Source organism: Phoenix dactylifera, chromosome 11, assembly GCF_051530095.1.
Source record: "Phoenix dactylifera cultivar Ajwa chromosome 11, Ajwa_hap1_PhDact_Kaust_v1.1, whole genome shotgun sequence".
Taxonomy (NCBI): domain Eukaryota; kingdom Viridiplantae; phylum Streptophyta; class Magnoliopsida; order Arecales; family Arecaceae; genus Phoenix; species Phoenix dactylifera.
The window spans coordinates 12,724,379-12,730,524 of NC_143200.1; positions in this window are offsets into that span (position 1 = coordinate 12,724,379).

The following is a 6,146-nucleotide window of genomic DNA, read 5'->3' on the forward strand; positions in this document are numbered from 1 at the left end:
GTATGTCTTTCTAGCCCCTGAAAAAAGCAACTTGTAAAAGCGGTTAGTCCTTGCTTCTAGTTAGGCAGCTAGTCTAGACAGTTGAGACCGATACAGTACGAGACACGCAGAACACATTGAAAGTGACCGATTGCAACTTGAATTCCTTTAAATAGTTCCGATTCCCGATTCGCTAAACAGAAGAGAGATTCCAAAAGAGAGATTCGCTGCCCTTTTGGTTCCGTTTCCCGATCTCTTCAACTGCTTTTGCTTTTGTGAAACGAATGCAAGATAATTACTAGTGTTTCTTAAAGAGGATCTAGTTCTTATTCCTTGTGAAGGATCACCAAGGATTAGATCCCTTGGATGACCATGTGCATACCTCCATTCCTTAGGAAGATCTTGATTTCTCGATGGAGGTTGATCTTCTTCATCTTGCTGAATTGTATCTTCTTTGATCTCATCCTCATGTTGTTTGTCTTGTATGGAGAATTCCTTCATTCGGTCTTCAAGTATACCTGCATCACCATCTTCTTCTTTTCTAGAAGAATCTCCATTAGCTTCATCAAAAACAACATGAATGGATTCTTCAACAACGAGAGTTCTCTTGTTGAAGACCCTGTATGCTCTACTAGATGAGGAATAACCTAAGAAGATCCCCTCATCTGATTTAGCACTAAATTTACTTAGATTGTCCTTTCCATTGTTTAAAATAAAGCATCGACAACCGAAAACATGAAAATAGCTTATATTTGGTTTCTTACTTTTTATCAACTCATAAGGTGTTTTCTTTAAGATGGATCTAACTAAAGCACGGTTTAAAATATGACATGAAGTATTTATTGCTTCAGCCCAAAAGTACTTTGGTAAATCCGATTCGCACAACATGGTACGAGCCATATCTGCTAGTATGCGATTCTTCCTTTCTACCACCCCGTTTTGTTGGGGTGTCCTAGGTGCCGAGAATTGTGATTGATACCATTTTCTTCACAAAATTTTTCAAAATACTGATTTTCAAACTCGGTACCATGATCACTCCTAATTGCTTTTAGTTTAAGATTGAGTTCATTCGAAACCCTATTATGAAACTTGATAAAAGCGGAAAAGGACTCATCTTTGTGTGCAAGAAATGAAACCCATGTAAAATGTGAAAAATCATCAACAATTACAAGACCAAATTTCTTACCCCGTAGACTAGCAGTTCTAGTGGGTCCAAATAAATCCATGTGAATTAGTTCTAAGGGTTTTGATGTTGAGACTATGTTTTTAGACTTGAAAGAGCTTCTCGTTTGTTTCCCTAATTGACATGCAGCACAAATTTTGTTCTTTTCAAAATCTATTTTTGGTAGTCCTTTGACTATATCTTTTGTAATCAATTTAGAGATTAAATCCATGCTAGCATGCCCTAACCTACGATGCCATAACTAACTAGTCTCATTGACTTTGGGATCCATGGCTACAAGACATTGGCCATCCTTCATGGTGAGATCATCAAGATCTACCATGTAAACATTTCCATGCCTATGTCCTGTAATTATGATCTCATTGTCAACTGGACTACTAATTATGCAAAGTGAAGATTCAAATGACACTTTAAAGCCCTTGTCACAAAATTGACTTATACTTAATAAATTATGTTTGAGTCCATTAACTAACAATACATTGTCAATAAATGAGGAGGGTGATATGGAGATTTTACCAACACCAATGATTTGACCTTTAGCATTGTCTCCAAATGTGACTACTCCTTCTTTTGATTTTAAAGTGACGAAGAGACTCTTGTCACCGGTCATATGCCTTGAGCAACCACTATCAAGATACCACATTCTCTTTTTATTCCCGGCTGCAAGGCATACCTGCAAAATGATCATGTGAAGCTCTTAGGTACCCAAGTTTTCTTGGGTCCTTCGTGGTTAGTGTAGTTGGTTCCCTTAGGCACCCATACTTTAGTTATGTTTTTAGCTTTTACAAATGTACTCTTGTTAGTTTGGATCTTTCTTTGAATACAAGAGTAGGCTTTATGTCCACTTTTTCCACAATGAAAGCATGTAGGTTTTTCAGTTTTGACATCTTTTGCTTTCACAAAAAAATTCTTTAGATACTTTTGTTGCTTGTTAGTTTTATATCCTAATCCGGCTTTATTAAAAACAGCTCTTTGATTTGAAAGAATAAGATTTAATTTCTCAGAGCTTTGTGTAAATTTTTCAACAATTGGTTTGTACTTATGTACCTCATTCTTAAGATCCAAATTTTCTTTAACTAGTTCTTCCTTATCCTTTTTAAGGGATTCAACATTTTGTGCAAGTGAGGTATTATTATTGAGTAGAGATTTAACTTTTAGATTCAATTCCTTAATTAGTGTTTTTGTCGTTTCATTTTCAATGCTAAGTTTTGAATTTTTATTTTCTAGATCAATGGTGTTAACATTTTCAACGCTCTCTTTCTCAATCAATAGTTTTTTAATATCATCCTTTAGTTTTTGATTGGAGGCCTTTAGTTCTTTATTCTTTGCTCCTAACATACTACAATCACTCATAAGTTCTTGAAAAGCTTCATATAATTCTTCTAAAGTAAAATTTATAGTTGAGCTTTGACATACCTCGTCGTTTTCAAATGCCATGAAGCACAAATTTGCGGTCTCTTCCTTCTCTTCCTCGGAGGAGGATGTGTCACTATTGTCCCACGTTGCCTTCAACGCCTTCTTCTTCTTCTTTCCAAAGTGCTTCTTTTGTTGAGGGCATTCGGAACGAATGTGTCCCGGTCTCTTGCAATCATAGCATATGATTGGGTCTCTTTCTTTTTCCTTTTCTTTTTTCCAATCATTTCTCCCTCCAAATTTCTTTCTTGGAAAGGGTTTCTTTCTTCTCATGAATTTCTTAAACTTCCTTACTATTAAACCCAAGTCCTCATCTTCGCTTTCTTCTTCACTCTCACTACTTTCTTCTTCACACACACTCGAAGTAGCCTTGAGTGCAATTGTCTTCTTCTTTGGCAACTCTTCTTCATGTTGCTTCATTGTGAGCTCATGCGTCATCAATGAGCCCAATAGTTGTTCTAGTCCCAAAGTATTGAGATCTTTGGCTTCTATGATCGCCGTGACCTTTGCTTCCCATGCTTTCGGCAAAGACCTGAGAATTTTACTCACAAGTTCCGGATTAGTATAGGATTTACCCAAACTCTTTAGACCATTAATTATATCGGTGAAGCGTGTAAACATGCATGTGATGGTTTCATTGGGTTCCATCTTAAACAACTCATATTTGTGAACTAGAATGTTCACTTTAGACTCTTTGACTTGATTCGTACCCTCGTGGGTAACTTCAAGCCTATCCCATATTTTCTTGGCGGAACTACATGTGAAGACTCTATTGAACTCATTTACATCTAGAGCACAGAATAATGAGTTCATGACTCTAGAATTGAGTTGAACCATCTTACTGTCATTCTCATCCCAATCCTCCTCAGGTTTGGAAACTTGAATGCCATTAACCATGTGAGATGGTTCGTGTGGTCCCTTGATTATGACCCTCCACAAGGCATAATCTTGTGCTTGAATAAAAATCCTCATTCTAGTCTTCCAATAGGTATAATTTGTTCCATTGAAGAGTGGAGGTCTATTGGTTGCCTGCCCCTCAGCAGGAACATTGTTAAAGGGTGTTGCCATCTAGATCTTTGGCTAAGACGGTTAGGTCTTTCAAGAAATACACAGAGCACCCGCTCTGATACCACTTGTTGCCCAGAGATGGTCACCCAAGAGGGGGGTGAATTGGGTGTTTTAAAACTTTTTGCCTAATTAAAAATAAAACACACAAATGTATGAACTAAAGTAAAGATAGAGGTATGAGAACAATCAATCGCAAACACAAGGTTTTATAGTGGTTCGGAGCTTCCACTGCTCCTACATCCACTCCCCAAAGCACCTTTGGGAATTTTCACTATAATCCAAGATTACAGTCCGGTAGTTTTGCGAGTGCACTACCCAACTCGTTGTTTTACACCGGGCTAACAACGAACCCTATAACCCCCAATTTCACCTAGGCTTGGGACGCCTTTCCCTTGTTCCAAGTCCCTTGACTGGAACAAGCACAATATTGAAAAAGTTTTACAAGGATTTAAAAGCTCTCAAGAAGCAAATAAAACAGTGAGAAATAATAGAACCCGGAAGAACCCTTTTAGCCGTTGGAAGCGTGGGAAATGGTGGTTCTTCCGATGTGGATCGCGTTGGCTTGAATGTGAGCTTTGAATGCCTAGCGGAAGAGAGTAGTTGAGCACGAAATCACTTGGAAAGCTTGAAGGCACTTGATTTCTTCACTTAAATGCACTAACTCCCTTGAACCTCTTTTTCTTTCTTCTCTCTTGAATGATCTTGTGTTGGGTTGGTGAGAAGTTGTTGGAAAGCACTTAAGAGCTCCCTTTTATAGCCCAAAAAGCAAATATAGCCGTTAGAGATAAAGTTAAGGGAGTTTGAAATTCAAACCAAACCTGAAAAAATTGTCAGTCGCGTCCCAGGCACTTCGGAGACGTCTCCGCTTCAACGCGAGACGTCTCGGCTGTAAGATTTTACTTTTGACGTTGTTTGGGGTCGACTCGGCGCTTTACGGGGACGACTCCGATGATGAACGGTTTGAATCCTTGTTTTTCTGTTTTTCTGAGAGGGTCGCCTCGGCACTTTACGGAGACGTCTCGGCTTGTTTGCGCTTTTTGCATGGGGACGACTCCGCTGCCTTGGGGACGACTCCGCCGTTATATCTCCGAAAAACAAGTCTTCTGGAATTCTCTGAGAGAGTCGACTCCGCTCTTTCAGGCGACGTCTTCGCTGCCTTATCACCGAAAAAGACATCCTCTGGAATACCCTGAGAGAGTCGACTCCGCACTCTCTGGGGACGACTCGGAAACTCAGCTTTTACTTGCGGGGACGACTCCGCGTACTGTGGAGACGGCTCGCGCGCATCTCTTGAAATCGGCCTTTCTGCCGCCACTGAGAGAGTCGACTCCGCTTCTGAGAGAGTCGACTCCGACCCTGCGAGACGCCTCGCCAGGTGCCGGGGACGTCTCCAAACGTGCCAGTTCTTCCTGTTTGTGCCAGAGACGTCTCTGGAACAAACCGGAGACGTCTCGGCTGTCCCTGATCTGTTTTCTTCATCTCAAAAATTCTTCAATAAATTCATAAAAATTATGGAAACTTGCCTAGACATTTCTTAACAATATTCTTAATTAAACACATGAAATCCTCAAGTAAATTATTAAGATAAATGGAATTATACTCTAGTGTTTTGTATTCATCAAAATCCATTAGGGGGTCAACACAGGCCCATCTCAGGCCCACAATATTTTTTTTTTCTGTTCTTCTTCTTTTTCTTTTCTTTTCTATCTTTCCTTTTCTTTTCCTTCCTTTTCTTTTCTTTTCTTCTCTTTTTCTTTTCTTTCCTTCTCTATTCCTTCCCGAAGCTTCCCTCTTCCTCTTTCTTTTTCTTTCTTCTTCTCCCATTCTTCTCTCTTCCTCATTTCTTCTCCTTTCTCTCTCTCTCCCCTGGTGCAAGGGAGGGCGATGGTTCCGGTTGAGGCTTGCGGCGCCCGTGGCCGCACTGGCGGTCAGCGCCCACGGCCGAAGACCGCGACCAGCTCCGCGGCCGATTCGCGCGGCCAATGCTCACAGTGATGGCGGTGGCGACTGCGGATCATCCACCGGTAGGCCTTTTCTCTCTTTTTTTTCTCTCTTCTTCTTCTTCTTCCATTTTTTCTCCTTTTTCTTCTTCATTTTCTTCCTTCCCGTTTTGATTTAATCTCTAAGCTAATTCAGCAAAGAATAAATTATGAGGAGGAAGGGTTTAGGATCTTTGGGGTTTGATTGATAGATGAGAAAGTGATCGGTGGAAGAAGAAAGTCAGCGGTATGGATCGACCATGATCATCGACCGATCATACTAGTGTCGTGATCAAAGTTGACCACAGGTAGGTTTTCCACCTTCCCTCCTCTTCATCTTCTTCCTCCTCTTCTATTTGTTCTTATTCTTTCTTTCTTTGTTAATTATCTCTTAACTACACTAGATCTAAGTTACACAGTATATAAACGATGAAGGGAAGGAGAAATCAAAGGTTACCTAGCTCCATGAAGGGTTGAGGTGCTCTCTCTAGTGCTCGGCAGCCTCCCACTCCGACGGCGCTACA